This window comes from Mobula birostris, chromosome 2 (genome assembly GCF_030028105.1).
Source record: "Mobula birostris isolate sMobBir1 chromosome 2, sMobBir1.hap1, whole genome shotgun sequence".
NCBI lineage: Eukaryota > Metazoa > Chordata > Chondrichthyes > Myliobatiformes > Myliobatidae > Mobula > Mobula birostris.
The window spans coordinates 210,559,257-210,576,837 of NC_092371.1; positions in this window are offsets into that span (position 1 = coordinate 210,559,257).

Consider the following 17,581-nt stretch of genomic DNA (forward strand, 5'->3'; position numbering starts at 1 on the left):
CTTCTCCAGCCTTCACCATATCCAAAATACAATGTTCACTGCATGAGCATCTCATTTCAGAACTATTTTAAAATATTAAAGTATATTTGATAGGTCATGCTTCATTGCCAAGTGAAAAAGGATAAAAATATATTAGTACCTCCTTTACTTATAGAGTAACTAGAAAGTCTACCTGCACAAACTCCCTAGAATCAAATACATTGCTCTGTTGGCAATACTCACTTTTCACTGTAAGTTATCAAAGAATCATGTCTACGGTCTGAGTCATGACCATATCAGGGTTTAGAATTATTTGGAATGTGAACAATAGTTTTGAGAGATGGTTTAAAGGCAAGGGGGAAAAAGCCACAAACCATGCATTCTACTCTGAATAATCATCTTAAGAACATAAGGCCATAAGATATAGGAGCAGAAGTAGGCCATTCAGCCCATCGAGTTTGCTCCACCATTCAATCATAGGCTGATGCATTTCATCCAGTCATCCCCACTCCCCTGCTTTCATGCCATACCCTTTGATCCCCTGGCTAATCCAGAACCTATGTATCTCTGCCTTAAATACACCCAATGACTTGGCCTTCACAGCCACTTGTGGCAAAAAATTCCACAGATTTACCACCCTCTGACTAATTTCTCCTGTGACAGGGTCCTGAATTACCCCTATGAACTGTGCTTTTGAAAAGAGAGAGAGTTGTTCAACAACAGTCACCTTGTTAAAAAGAGAGAGAAAGAAAGAAAGAGAGAGAGAGAGGCGAAGACTGCTCACAGTTTGTTTATACTTTCCACAAGGACACTGGCAGCTTCCAAGTTCTTACAGAGAGAGATGGGAGGAGCCGCTTGATGGACAGCTAGTATTCAGCACGGTGAGATAAATAGAAGGTCAGCTGTTAGATCTAGAGACACATGGTTTTGGACACTGAATGAGCTTTGTTGTGCCCACAGAAAAAGTGGGTTTTGGAGGATCGATCAGGCGGATTGATCTGTGGCTCTTGCAGTGTGAAAAGTGTGTCACTGGTGGGGAGATATTCGTGTGTCCGACACTCGCCTGGGTTGATAATTCCACCACAGAAGAACGGTCCCCTTTGTTGTGGTCACAGCTGGTGACTTCTAAAGGATTTCGGAGGACAACGGGAAGATCGACAGTGTCAGCACACCTGAAGACTCGAATCTCTCCCTCTCTCTCTTTTCATCCCTGCTCAACTTAATACCACAAACTGAACTGAACTTTACTCATCATCGTAAGATTATCTATTTACCCCTAGGCTTGAAGAAGCTTGGTTTTCATATATACTTCCACACTTACATGTATAATCATTGCTAATCTGTTTGATATAGATCTGATTTTATATTACTGTATTGTATAGTTACTAATAAATACCATTAATTAATAGCAATACTGGACTTCAAGGTGTTCTCCATTTCTGCTGGATTTTTAACCCGTCACGGGGTACATGACACTCCGCATCTCAGTTCTGAAAGGACGTCCTTCAATCCTGAAATCATGCCCTCTTGTCCTAGAATCCCCTACCATGGGAAATAACTTTGCCATATCTAATCTGTTCAGGCTTTTTAACATTTGGAATGTTTCTATGAGATCCCCCCCCCCCCCATTCTCCTGAACTCCAGGAAATACAGCCCAAAAGCTGCCAGGCATTCCTCATACGGTAAACCTCTCATTCCTGGAATCATTCTCGTGAATCTTCTCTGAACCCTCTCCAATGTCAGTATATCCTTTCTAAAATAAGGAGTCCAAAACTGCACACAATACTCCAAGTGTGGTCTCACGAGTGCCTGAGAGAGCCTCAACATCACATCCCAGCTCTTATACCTCTAGAAATGAATGCCAACATTGCACTCGCCTTCTTCACAACTGACACAACCTTCAGGTTAACTTTTAGGGTATCCTGCACAAGGACTCCCAAGTCCCTTTGCATCTCTTCATTTTGAATTCTCTCTCCATCTAAATAATAGTCTGCCCGTTTATTTCTTCCACTAAAGTGCACGACTATACACTTTCCAACATTGTATTTCATTAGGCACTTCTTTGCCCATTCCCCTAACCGACCGACCCCTGTGGAACTCCACTGGTAACTGGCAGCCAGCCAGAATAGGATCCCTTTATTCCCTCTCTCTGTTTTCTGCCAATCAGCCAATGCTCCACCCACTATGTATCTTCCCTGTAATTCCATGGGCCCTGAGCTTGCTAAGCAGCCTCATGTGTGGCACCTTGTCAAAGGCCCTCTGAAAATCCAAGTACACGACGTCTACTGCATCTCCTTTGTCTACCCTGCTTGTAATTTCCTCAAAGAATTGCAGTAGGTTTGTCAGGCAGGATCTTCCTTTCAGGAAACCATGCTGGCTTTGGCCTATCTTGTCATGTGCCTCCAGGTATTCTGTAATCTCATCCTTAACAATTGATTCCAACAACTTCCCAACCACTGATGTCAGGCTAACAGGTCTATAGTTTTCTTTCTGCTGCCTCCCACCCTTCTTAAATAGCGGAGTAACAGTTGCAATTTTCCAGGTACAATGCCAGAATCTATCAATTCTTGAAAGATCATCGTTAACACCTCTGCAATCTCTCCAGCTACTTCTTTCAGAACCCAAGGGTGCATTCCATCAGGTCCAGGAGATTTATTCACCCTCAGACCATTAAGCTTCCTGAGCACCTTCTGCACAAACCTCAATTCCCTGATACTCTTGAATGTCCGGTATAATGCAGACGTCTTCCACTGTGAAGACTGATGCAAAATACGCATTAAGTTCCTCTGCCATCTCTGCATCTCTCATTACAATATCTCCAGTGGCATTTTGTAATGGTCCTATATCTACCCTTAACTCTCTTTTACCCTTTAAATACTTGAAAAAGCTTTTAGTATCTTCTTTGATATCAGTCGCCAGCTTCCTCTCATAATTCATATTTTCTATCCAAGTGACCTTCTTAATTTCCTTCTGCAAGTTTTTAAAAGCTCCCCAGTCCTCTATCTTCCCACTACCTCTGGCTTCCATGTATGCCCTCTCTTTTGCTTTTACCTTGGCTCTGACTTCACTTGCCAGCCATGGTAGTGTCCTTCTTCCCTTTGAAAATTACTTCTTATTTGGAATATGTCTGCCTTGCACTTCCCTCATTTTTCGCAGAAACTCCAGCCGTCGCTGCCCTGCTGTCCTTCCCGCAAATGTCCCTTCCGGTCAACTTCGGCCAGTTCCCCTCTCATGCCATTGTAATTTCTTTTATTCCACTGAAATACTGACACATTAGATTTTATTTTTTCTCTCTCAGATTTCATATTGTGATCACTGTTCCCTAAGGGTTCCTTAACCTTAAGTTCTCTTATCACCTCCAGATCATTACACAACACCCAATCCAGCACAGCTGATCCCCTAGTGGACTCAACAACAAGCTGTTCTAAAAAGCCATCCCTTGGACATACAACAAATTCTCTCTCTTTGACCATCTTCTTTGTCCATCAGAAAATTCCAATATGAGGGGATTCCCTCATTAAAAAAACATTAGGGAATGGAGAACATGTAAAACTTCAGCAATGAATGTTCATGTTAAGGTGATGGTGGACCATTTTTCTTCATTAAAACAAGAGAACATGAGTTGAGAGTTAAAGGGCAAAAGTTTAGGGGTAACATGAGGGGTAACTTCTTTACTCAGAGAGTGGTAGCTGTGTGGAACGAGCTTCCAGTAGAAATGGTAGAGGCAGTTTCGATTTTGTCATTTAAAAAAAATAGGATAGGTACGTGGACAGGAAAGGAATGGAGGGTTATGGGCTGAGCGCAGGTAGATGGGACTAGGTGAGAGTAAATGTTCGGCATGGACTAGAAGGGCCGAGATGGCCTGTTTCCGTGCTGTAATTGTTATATGGTTATATTAAACATTGCAGTCTTTCTGCTGTAGGACCTCCTATTCTGCTAATGGGCAAAGATTGCAAGAGTTTAACTCAGTGAACAGGAAGAAATGGACATATATTTTCAAGTCAGAATGGTGTGGACTTTGGAGAGGAAGCTGCAGATATCATTGTCTTCATGCCCTTACTGCTGTATTTGTGTAGTCGGTTTGTTCTGAGATAGATAGATAGATAGATATATTACAGGTGGATTTGGAACAGTGGAACATTTGGGTTGTTCCTTTCAATATCTGCTGTAAGCCCAGCTGTGGTGTTCTGGACTTGATCAGTTGCAATGATACTGAGCAACAATAATCTGAAATCCTCCACACGGTGTACATTCTATGACTTCACTTCTTCAGTGATTTTTCAAAACTGTTTTTCACATGGAGTGTGAATCTTCAACAAAATGATAGAAATAATGCTAAGACTTCTTGTCTAGCTTGCAGTCTTAAGCAAATTACCATGACATGCCACAGGAGCAGAGAGTCAAAATTTTTGAGCTTCATAAATTTTATAAGTCAGCTTTGGTGCAAATTACTACATAATGATGCCTTGCATGCTTATAAATTGAAAACCTCACAGAAAGGGTAACAGAGTAGATTAGAACCAACAATTTAAAAAGCATTGTTATGAATTTAAAAAATTAAGGTCAGATTTTGTTCTTGTTGAATAATCCATAGGAGTTTATCAAAAAACCTTTTTTTTTGCTCTTTGAATCATTAATAGATTGCTCGAGCAATGTTTTTATAGAAAGATCCTGCAATGAATTCCTTTTCTAAAATGTTTGGATCTATTTCAAATTTGAAAAGCTAGTTTCTCGTATTTCAATAAAGATTAATAATGAAAACATCCTATCTTGCTCTCTGTTCACTTTGATAAAAATACTGTTAAATCCTTTCCTTCATGGAAAGAAACAGATCAAATCACTGGGATAACTGTAGTTGTGATCCTTTATGGACTTCAAAATGAAAAATTATGATTAAAGGTGAAAATAACCATGTACGTATGAACTCAATAACGTACCACGCATTTTGTTAGACATTTTTGGACTTTGTCATTCTTGATCACACACCCTAACATTCTATTTGTATTAATCATCATTGTGTATTAAAGCTTTTCTTGGAAAATTGGACTGCAGCCACTCTTAAATCTTTTTGATTTCCCCATCCAACCACACTATTTAATTTATCTTGTGTATAAAGTATATTACTGTGAATATATTTGCATTTACAAGCTACATCTCCAGTGAAGTCAGAGCCAAAGTAAAAACAAGAGAGGGCACACAAGGAAGCCAGAGCTAGTGGGAAGACAGAGGATTGGGGAGCTTTTAAAAACTTGCAGAAGGAAACTGAGAAGGTTATTCGGAAGGAAAAGACGAATTATGAGAGGAAGATGGCGACTAATATCAAAGAAGATACTAAAAGCTTTTTTAAGTATACTGTACAAAGGGTAAAAGAGAGTCGAGGGTAGGTTTAGGACCAATACAAAATGAGGCTGGACATATTGTAATGAGAGATGCAGAGATGGCAGAGGAACTGAATGTGTATTTTGCATCAGTCTTCACAGTGGAAGATGTCTGCAGTATACCAGACATTCAAGAGTGTCAGAGAAGTGAAGTATGTGCAGTGAAAATTACGAATGAGAAGGCGCTCAGGAAGCTTAATGGTCTGAGGGTGGATAAGTCTTCTGTACCCGATGGAATGCACCCTCAGGTTCTGAAGGAAGTAGCTGGAGAGATTGCGGAGGCATTAACAATGATCTTTCAAGAATCAATAGATTCTGGCATTGTACTGGATGACTGGAAAATTACTAGTTACCAGTTACTAGTGTGGGTGGAGCATTGGCTGGTTGGCAGAAAGCAGATAGCGGGAATAAAGGGATCTTATTCTGGCTGGCTGCCAGTTACCAGTGGAGTTCCACAGGGGTCGCTGTTGGGACAGCTGCTTTTCATGAGGGGGGGGGGTCTCATCCAAACATTCCAAATGTTAAAAGGGCTGAACAGATTATATATGGCAAAGTTATTTCCCATGGTAGGGGATTCTTGGACAAGAGAGCACGACTTCAGGATTGAAAGATGTCCTTTTTAAACTGAGATGCGGAGAAATTACTTTAGTCAGAGGGTAGTAAATCTGTGGAATTTGTTGCCACGAGCGGCTGTGAAGGCCAAGTCATTGGGTGTATTTAAGGCAGAGATAGATATGTTCTTGATTAGCCAGGGCATCAAAGGGTATGGGGTGAAGGCAGGGGAGTGGGGATGACGGGAAGAATTGGATCAGCCCATGATTGAGTGGCAGAGCAGACTCAATGGGCTGAAAGGCCTACTTCTGCTCCTATATCTGATGGTCTTATTACAAATATGAAAGTTCTACTTTTTGTTGACAAAGAACAAACATCTGAAAATGATAGATGTCAGCACTTTACAGCCATTAATGGCACATGAACTGGCATCTTTGAATTAATTAAAACATTCAGTCATTAATTCAGTTTCCCTCTGAAATAAATCTAATTCATTTTAACTATGGTTATTTTTTTATTCATAAACCGCTAGAGGTTTCTGAATGCAGGATATCCATTCCAAACAGAGATTTGGATGCAGTGTTAGATTATCTAATTTAAATATTTTAGAGCATGACAAAGTTTCCATTGTATTTCCACTGCTACTTCTTAATCAGAAAACCATAGTTTAGTGGTTGAGTTATGGGTACCTGACTAAAGATCGAAAGACATAAGTCAGAACCCCACTGGTATGTGCTCTGAAGATAAGTTTTCTGAAACTTAATTTGAAATGAAAAAAAATTATTCAGTGTAGGCCAGTGTTGTGTAAATATAGATATGGTTCACTAATATCTTTTTGAGAAACAAATCACCTGTGATTGCCCAATCAAACCACATCGACTCCAACTTCAGGCAAAATATTAATAATCCGGATATGAATATCAGTGATTTGATGTGTAGGTGTGCAGATAGTTTGACGATTTGTGGTGTTGACAATAGTGAATTAGGTAAACTTCAGCTACAGAAAGATAATGGTCAGTTTTTTAAGATGTAAGTTAAGTACTTACTTGAGATGGAAACTATGTTTGTTGCAGATAAGCATGAGCTGACCAGCATGGTTGAAGGGCCTGTTTCTCAGCTGATTCAAGATCTGAATGATGATCGAGAGGCAGAGGTTCCATGAGCATCCTCTTCTTTGTGACTAACGACAAAGCACGAAGCATTTGCAACCATCTTCAAACAAAGGGGATGAATAGTCGATCTACTTCCATAAGACCACAAGATATAGGAGCAGAAGTAGGCCATTTGGCCCATCGAGTCTGCTCCGCCATTCAATCATGGGCTGATTCAATTCTTCCTGTCATCCCCACTCCCCTGCCTTCACCTCATACCCTTCGATGCCCTGGCTGATCAAGAACCTATCTATCTCTGCCCTAAATACACCCAATGACTAGGCTTCCACAGCCACTCGTGGCAACAAATTCTACAGATTTACCACCCTCTGACTAAAGTAATTTTTCTGCATCTCAGTTTTAAGAGGACGTCCTTCACTCCTGAAGTCATGCCCTCTTGTCCCAGAATCCCCTACTATCTGTGGTACCCATCATCATAGAAGCTATGATACCAAAAATGATGGAGAGAGCTAAATAAAGCAAAGGCTCAGAGACTCAGCAAAATCCCAGATGCATATTACGCCGCAGATATGCTCCAGAACTATGGTAACAATAGTTGTAAGGTAATGTACATTACAGACCTCCTGATCTGGAGATGCAAGTTGAATTGAATTGAATTGACTTTATTTCTTACATCCTTCACATACATGAGGAGTAAAAATGTCTAAATGTGCAATCATAGTAATTTATAATAAATAGAACAGTCAATGTAACATAGAAATACACTCAAATCAGCATGAGTTAATTCGTCTGATGGCCTGGTGGAAGAAGCTGTCCCGGAGCCTGTTGGTCCTGGCTTTGATGCTGCAGTACCATTTCCCGGAAGGTAGCAGCTGGAATAGAGTGTAGTTGGGGTGACTCAGGTCCCCAGTGATCCTTTGGGCCCTTTTTTCACACCTGTCTTTGTAAATGTCCTGAATCATGGGAAGTTCACAACTACAGATACACACTACCCTCTGCAGAATCCTGCGAAGAAGGGAGGTACAGTTCCCATATCAGGCAGTGATGCAGCCAGTCAGGATGTTCTCAATTGTACCCTTGTAGAGAGTTCTTAGGATTTGGGGCACTATACCAAACTTCCTCAACCATCTGAGGTGAAAAAGGTGATGTTGTGCCTTTTTCACCACACAGCTGGTGTATACAGATCACGTGACATCCTCAGTGACGCAGATGCCATGGAACTTAAAGCTGTTTACCCTCTCAACGCCAGATCCACTAATGTCAATAGGTCGCCTCCATTCCTCTTGTAATCCACAACCAGCTCCTTTGTTTTTGCAACAATGCGGGAGAGGTTGTTTTCTTGATACTACTGTGTCAGAGAGATGACTTCTTCTCTGTTGGCTACCTCGCTATTGTTTGTGATTGGGCCAATCAATGTAGTGTCATCAGCAAATTTAATTAGCAGATTAGAGCTATGGGTGGCGACACAGTCAGGGAGTAAAGGAGGGAACTTAGTACACAGCCCTGAGGGGCTCCTGTGTTGAGAGTCAGAGGGGTGGAGGAAAGGGAGCCCACTCTTTACCAGCTGCCAGCAATCTAACAGGAAGTCTAGGATCCGACTGCACAGGCAGGGTCAAGGTCTCGGAGCTCCCTGTTGAGCCTGGATGGAATTATGGTATTGAATGCTGAACTCTAGTCCAAAAACAGCAATCTCACATAAGCATCCTTCTTTTCCAGATATGTAAGGACCGTGTGTAGAGCAGTGGCTATTGCGACCCCTACTATAGAATTGTGTAACTTAAATTTGAGTAATTAAAATCTTATGTAAATGACTACCGTGAACCTAGCAGATTGCTGTAAATAATCAAACTACAGGCTCGGGTTGCATGTGTTTCCAAATCCATCAATGTATTTGATTCTGGATTGCTCTATGAAATGGCCAAATAATCTGCTAATGTTCACTTGACACTTATGAATAGACAAAAATGCTATCATGCCCCTATTTATGAATAGACAAAAAATGCTATTATGTCCCTATCCTATCAACAAATATAAAAATGATTAGTTATGCCTCTAGCCAAACTGTTCCACTCCATCATTGACATCGATCCAATTGTGTGCAGAAGGTTTGCCATCTCCACAAAAAACAGGACAAATCCAAACTCTAACTGCCCCATCAATCTTCTCTCAATCATCAACAAAATGGGATCATTAACAATGTAAGAAAGAAACAATTAAGTTCAGTTTATTTTTATTAGCTAGCCAACTCCATGTACTAATGCTGAAAACCTCAGATGCTCCACAAGAGTGGCATCAAGGCAACTTCTGAAAAAATATGTTGACAAAATCCTCTGCCAAATTGGACAATGGGACTAAGTGCTTACTCAAGTCATACCTAATACCATAAGACCATAAAACACAGGAGCAGAATTAGGCCATCCTGCCCATCGATCCTGCTCCACCATCAAGCATAGCTGATCCTTTTTTTCCCTCCACAACCCATTCCTGGCCTTCTCCCCGTAATCTTTGATACCATGTCCAATCAAGAACATATACTCGTGTTTCATTGCATACAATTTGCAGAACAAACTACAGTTGCTCATCAAGGCTCTTTAGGTACCTGTGAACTCTACCACTTAGAGGTTCAAGGGCAGTACCTGAAAATGAACTACAGTATATTTTTCTCCAAGTCACATTTCAAATTGACTTAGAAACACCTCACCAATCAATTCATTATTCCTGTGTTAATAACGTCACCAATGTTCTGCTATCAAATATAAGCAAGATGATGGAAGGTGTGGTTAATAATGATGAAAAACCAACCTAACAAACCTAACTCCAAGGACACTAGCAGTTCAAGAAGACAACTCCCTATCATCTGCTAACGAACAATGAGAAGTGAGGAGTAAGTGTTGGATTTATCAGTAACACCCAGGTCCTTAAAATCCTTAATCAGCAGTGTTTTTCAGACTTCCAGTTGCTACCACCTCTACTTCTTCTCCTTTTTATAAAACTTCTCCTTTAATGTTCTGGCCACAATCGTCAGTCTCGGGATCTATTTCCTTTAAAGAAGACAAGATTTATGTCTGTTTTCCAAAATGGCTACTATCTGGATATCAAGCATAAATGATGCAATTATTGGCTTTGAAAATCGAGAGACTATTTTTATCTCTCTGTAAAGAAGTGTCATATAGCATATTTCATGGAGGAAGAATGAAAAGCATTGCAATTACTGAGCCAGCACTGACAACCCTCATTTTGAAAATTGTCTTGATTTAATGCTGTACTTTTAAATTTCATGCTGTAAAAATTGAACAGTTCATCTAAATGTAGTTTGTTTCTGTGCTGCAGTACCATCTTGAATGTCAGCTTACAGTATCTATTTTGCTGAATCATTACCTTCCCATTTTATAAAGTTTCCCTTTATGTCACTAGTTTATTGTGTGGCTTGTAACTTCAGAGCATTGCTGACTCTCTTTGACAAAAGTGTAAAAAAAATTTCAAGCAATGTAGACCAGAGAAAAGCAGAGCAAATGAGGCATTAATTACAGGTTGCTCTTGGAAAACACAGCGGTGCTAATTTCAGACTGCTATGAGCCCTATTGCCAAAGAGTAAAGCACAATTGAGAAAGTGTAGAATAAGTGCAGAATCAGGGATAAACAATAAATAAATAAGCAAGCAGTCAAAAAAAAGTATTGAAGAACATGAGATGAGAAGTTCTTGAAAGTGAGTTCTTAGGTTGTGGGAACATTTCAGCGATGGGGCAAGTGAAGCTGAGTGAAGTTATTTGGTTCAAAAGGCTGATGATTTAGGGGTAATAACTGTTCCTGTACCTGGTAGTGTTAGTCTAGGGGCTCTCCTTCCTGATAGCAGCACGAGGAGAGAGCATGTCCTGGGTGGTTGGGTGACCTGATGATGGATGCTGCTTTTCCACGACAACACTCCATGCAGATATGCTCAATGGTGGGGGGGGGGGGGCTTTATTCATGATGGACTGGGCTGTATCCACTACTTTTTGTAGGATTTTCTGTTCAAGCACATTGGTATTTTCCATACCAAGCTGTGTTGTAGCTACTTAACATACTCTCCACCACATATCCCTAGAAGTTTGTCAGAGTTTTAGATGTTACCTTTAATCTTCGGGAACTCCTCAGGAAGTAGAGGTGCTGCCATGCTTTCTTTGTAGTGGTACTTACATGCTGGGCCCAGGACAGGTCCTCCGACATGATAACACAAAGGAACTTAAAGTTGCTGATCCTCTCCACCTCTGATCCTCCAATGAGGACTGGTTCATGGACCTCTGGCTTCCTCCTCCTGAAGTCATTAATCAGCTCCTTGGTTTTGCTGACATTAAGAGGTTGTTGTTATGACACCACTCAGCCAGACTTTCAATCCCCCTCCTATATGCTATATACTTTGATTCAGCTGACGTCAGTGGTGTCAAAAAAAAACTTTGATGTGTGGTGGAGAGTATACTTACTAGTTGTATCATGGCCTGGTATGGAAACATCAATGCCTCTGAAAGGAAAATCTTACAAAAAGTAATGGATACAGCCAAGTCCATCGCAGGTAATGCCCTCCCCACCATTGAGCACATCTTCAGGAAATGCAATTGCAGGAAAGCAGCATCCATTATCAGGGACCCCCACCACCCAGGACATGCTCCCATCTTGCTGCTGCTATCAGGAAAAAGGTACAGGGGCCTCAGGACTCACATCACCAGGTTCAGGAATAGTTAATACCCATCAACCATCAGACTCTTGAACCACAAGGGATAACTTCATTCAACTTCACTGATCCCACAACTTATGAACTCACTTTCAAAGATTCTTCAATTCATGTTCTCAATATTTATTGCTTACTAGACAATGGGGTGACCTGTTGGGGCACCCTTTGAGAGAAGGGTAGTGCAGTCTGACGTGACCAGAATGAACATTAAATTTTCCTGAATGCTATTGGTATCGCTTTGCTTTGGAAACTGAAGTAGAAAACCTCAGTTTATTAAAGAAGAACGACGTGGCAAAGCAAATATAGCTCCTCCTCATTTAACGAAGGACACTTTTGATGGCATCATTTCTGGTTTATCTGCCACCTTCGTCACTCTCGTTGTCATTCTGGAGATGTGCAGTCATTTTATCCCTCGCCTCTTCAGCTGTTTGTTCTTTGTCTCTGATCCTGGAGACGTGCACGTCTCAGCTCCTTTCTCTCTTCCTCTCTCCTCCTTCTGTGCCTGTTTTTGTCATTCTGGAGACATGCAGCCCTTTCATCCCCGGTCTTTTAAGCTGTTCTGCTGTTTGTTGTTTGTTTCTGATCCTGGAGATGTGCATGCCTCTCCTCCTCTGTCTCTTCTTCTCTCATCTTTTTTTGTCCTGACTCTTTGATTCTGGAGTCGTGCGGCCTTGGCCTCATCCAATTCCTGTTCTCTCCCTCTCCTTGGCGCTTCCTGATGACGTTTGGCGTCATCTCTTGACCATAATGTCCCCTTCCCTTTCCACGCAGCATAATTAGGCTGACCATTTTTTTTACCCTAATGCTGGATAGAAGATACGAAGCACTAACACCAAAGGATGCTGATTATTGTTTATGATGTGGTTGGCGCTCTCCTAAATGGATGTGATATAGTCACCGCTGTCCTTTGACTGCGGCAAAGGGTTTTATGGGTGTCTCGAAGTACGTTATTACTATAAGATTTAATTATCTCTTACTGATTGGTGGCAGTTAGATCTGTCCCAATCCTGCACATGCTGATGGTGATTAGCAGAATGAGACCCCACAAAATAGAGCTGCCCTGCCCTTTTGCTCCGGTAGGTGTCCCTGCTGAGGCTGGCCGTGCGCATGCGTCAGGCTGTCGCATCCCAATTTCCATGATGGCTCTCGGGTGAAAGCCAGCCTGTTGATTTTTGGCGAATGAGCAATTTTATACAAATATATAACCCTGAACTTTGCCTGCATTCTGTAAGTTAGCGCATTTTAATTCGATTTAGCCAAAAATAGTGCCGCTCCAATGCACCGTTTGCACTAATTGAAGGTCACAAACAGACAGAGCATGAGGGTTTTAGTAGTATATAGATTTATTTATTATTATTGTATTTTTGTATTTGCAGTTTGTTGTCTTTCGCACTTGGTTGTTTGTCATCTTTGTTGTATGTGGTTTTTCATTAACTCTATTGTGTATCTTTGTACTTACTGTGAATACCCGCAAGAAAATGAATCTCAGGGTAGTAGATGGTGACATATATGTAATTCGACAATAGATTTACTTTGAACTTTTGAGTCATGACATACACTTCATCATCCAACTGGTCCTTCACGCCACACACTATCTTCGCTTTGTTGTTTGTTCCCTTGTATTATTATGCCTCCCCAAATGTATTTCTCCAACATATTTGGATTAAATTCCAGTTTCTAGATTTTTGGCCAATTGACCAAATTAACTATAACTACCTACAGTCAAAAGCTTTCTTTCTTGTTTTCAAATACACAGTTATGTTTGGACTCCCTAAAGTGACTGGGATGACCTGACGTGAGACATTCTTGCTTTTTAAAAATACTTCTCTTTTTCGTGCAGTGAAATCTTTTGAGAAAATTTATGCCTGAATTTCGCACATTTTTGATTTACCATTTTCACTGATTGGCTTCATGACTAGATTTCCCTCATCTTCATTTACCATGTACAACGCAGGAGAATGGGTTGGTGGTGGTGCCCTGCATTGAAGTGATCACAGATAGCCCACCCTGGGGAGTGGTAAAGGAGATCGTGGCAGAGTTGAGAACTGAGATGTCCCGATTGTTATTAGCGGGTGTGGCCACCCGCCGTATGATGGAGCTGATAGGGAGGCGGACCCTCTAAAGGGACGCACTATGCAGAGGGCTGCTAGCAGCTGGGGTCCCGTGAGAAGGGGAGCAGCCAGTTTGTCTATTATTACTGTGGTGAAGAGGGACACTTCAGGCGGGAGTGTGAATGATGGGAAACCCCTTGGAGAGTGAGCCCCTGGGCACCTAAGCAGAGAGAGATGTTGGGAAAACTTAAAAGAGACCCAGTGAGAGGAAGTAACGAGAGTTACGGGAAACCCCAAATTTCCTGAGGCCCTCTTGGCAGATGCTCTGAAAAACCATGAAGAGGAGTCGGGAGTGCTTGCTGGGGTACTGGTGAGGCCTGAAATGCAGAACCCCTCGGCTGTACATGGGAACAGAATGGCAATGATTGCCAGCAACACTACAAAGAGGGAGGTCACCTTCAAGCAGGGGATGCCCCTGGCGCATCTCTTCCCGGTGATGGTAATGTCTACTGTCCCTGTGAGACAAGCTGGGGTGAAACTATCTGTGAAAAGGGAAAAGTTGACTGCTAAGTCATTCAACTTTGTGGACTGTCCGGTATCTGCAGGTTGGAAGAAGAGATTGGTAGTGAAGATGTTGAAATTATGTGTCTTTTCTACTGATGAGTTGGTGTGGATTGTTCCAAGAGCACTCATCACACTATTCCAGTGACTGAGGACACCCCGCTTACAGAAAGGTCGCTGCGACTGGCCCCTGCAGAGGTGGAAGACGTTCGGCTGCATTTGTGCTGGGATCATTACTGAGTCCAAAGTCCCTATGCTTCCTCAATAGCAGTTGCCAGGAAGAAGAATGGGAAGCTATGGATGTGTGTGGACTATAGGACTCTGAACAGGCTACCGTCCCTTGACCAGTATACGGTCTTGAGGATCAAAGATGTGCTGGCCTGTCTGAGTGGTGCAAAGTGGTTCAGTGTGCTGGACTTGAGGAGTGGATATTATCAGATCCCCATGAGTGAGTCTGACAAAGAGAAGATGGCATTTATATGTCCACTGGGATTCTTCCAGTTAGAAAGGGCATACCAGGACCCCTGCAACCTTCCAGCATGTTATGGAGAAAACAGTGGGGGATATGAACTTGCTTGAGGTTTTGGTGTATCTGGTGTTTGGGTCCACCTTGGAGGAACATGAAGTGAGGCTACTGAAGGTGCTAGACAGGAGGCCTAGGGATCTGGGCTTCCCCCCTCCCCCTTTCTTTCTCCCTAGGCCTCCTGTCCCATGATCCTCTTATATCCCTTTTGCCAATCAACTGTCCAGCTCTTGGCTCCATCCCTCTCCCTCCTGTCTTCTCCTATCATTTTGGATCTCCCCCTCCCCCTCCCACTTTCAAATCTCTTACTAGCTCTTCTTTCAGTTAGTCCTGACGAAGGGTCTCGGCCCGAAACGTCGACTGTACCTCTTCCTGGAGATGCTGCCTGGCCTGCTGCGTTCACCAGCAACTTTTATGTGTGTTGCAGGAATCTTTTACTGATTTACTAAGTAGTGGTATCATGGCACTCGGTAAAACTTTTTTTTAAATATTGTGCAAAGGCAACATGGATATATAAAAGGGAAATCATGGTTGACAAATCTAGCAGAGCATTTTGATGTAACCAGCAAAATAGATTAGGGCAAACCAGATTTTGTGGCAAATTGGGAGTAATATGTTGGTTGTCGACTGAGGATTGTTTAACAGGTATAACTCAAAGAAATGGAATGAACAGTTCATCTATGCTCTGAGAGGCTGTGATTAGTAAGGTGACATTTGATGCTGTGAACTCAGTTGTTCACGATCACAGGGATGCAGCTTCTTAGTTCCTGTGAGCTAGGTTCAATCCTGACTCCAGTGTTTCCTCTGTGGAGTTTGCTCATTCTCCCTGATTGTGTAGATGTCTTCCAGTTCCATTTTCCTCCAACATCCCAATGTTGTGCAAATTGGTAGGTGAATTGGTCACCGCAAATTGTCCCTCATCTGTAGGTGAGTGATAGAATCTCTGGGATAGGGCAGAGTTGATGAGCACGTGCAGAGAATAAAATGGCATTAATGTTCGACTAATGCAAATAAGTGCCTGGTAGATTGCCCAGATTAGGTGGGCCAAAAGCATGTTTCTGTGTTCCACAACTCTAATCTATTGTTAATGAACTGTATGAGAGGATTAAGTGCAATATATCCAAGCTTGCTGATGGTCCTAAGACGGCTGGTGGTTGGACTATGATGAGGATGCAGACAGGCATTAAGGGAACATAGACAGATCAACTGATTGGGCAAGAATTTAGCAGATGTGGAAATATGTGAGGTCACATGATTATTTTCTACACCCCACTAAGCTACCCCTTTAGCCCCCCTATTCTACTCTCTGTACATTCACAACTGTATAGCCAGAATTTGATCCGTCTCCATTTGCAAAGTTGCAGATCAATCCACTGCAGTGGACTATATTTCATGCACATGCTCCTGTGTATATCAATAGTACTGGGTTGACAACAACAGTTTTCTTGGAGTGAACATCACCAGTAGGCTGTCCTGGTGCAACTGCATTGATGCTACAGCCAGAGAAGCTCCCTAGTGCCTCTACTTCCTGAGGAAGCTAAAAAAAACTTGTCATATTCCCTTTGACCTTCACCAATTTTTATTGATGCACTACAGAAAGCATCGTATGCAAATGCATCACTACACTGCACGTAACTGCAAGAAACTGCAGAGAGTAGTGGACTACTGTGCAACTGGGTGCTGGACTTCCTAAGTAACAGACCTCAGATAGTTAAGATTTACACCCACTTCTCCCTCCTCATCATCCTCAACATAGTTGCATACCAGGGCTTTGTGCTGAGCCTATTCCTGTACATTCTGCTCACACATCACTGCACGTCCAAACACCACAGTCAAGTTCGCCAATGATACGACAGTGGTGGGGCTTATCACCAACCATCAGGTAGCCTATAGAGAGGAGGTGTAAGAGTTCAAGGACTGGTGCTAGGCAAATAACCTCTTCCTCAATGTCAACAGGACCCAAGGAGATGGTTATTGACTTCAGGAGAACTCCCACCACTCACATCCCTTTACATTAGTGACACAGCAGTGGAAAGTGTGAGCAATTTCAAACTCTGGGGGTACACATCTCACACAACCTTGCAAGGTCCCAGAATACATTCTACACAATCAGGAAAGCTCGTCAACGCCTCTACGTTCTGAGGAGGCTGAAGAGAGCTGGACAATGCACATCAATACTCAGATGCGTAACAGACAGCATCCGAACAATCTGCATCACTGAAGAGGCTCTACGACAGATAGTCAAAATTGTCCAATGCATCACTGGCACCAGCCTACTCACCATCAGGAACATACTTACCAAAAGGTGTCAGAAAAGGGCCAGTACTATCATGAAGGATCCCACCCACCCTGCTCATGGACTGTTTGTCCCACTCCCATCAAGGAGGAGGCTACTTAGGAGGTAAGAGCATCAGACTCAAAAACAATTACTTTCCCCAAGCAATAAAGCTGATCAACACCCTTCCACAACCCCAACTTTAATACTTCTTGTCAGTTACCTTATGTGCAAGTATTCCTGTGCCCAGCATCACTTTATCGGCATACAATCAATCTTTGTATACAAGCTATCTTATGTATTTATATTTATTGTGCTTTTTTATTGTATTCTTTATCTTATTGTGTTTTTTTCTGTGCTGTATCAGATCCAGATTGTTTTTTTCATTTTTCTTTATAATTGTGCACTGGAAATGAGATTAAACAATCTTGAAAAGCTCAAT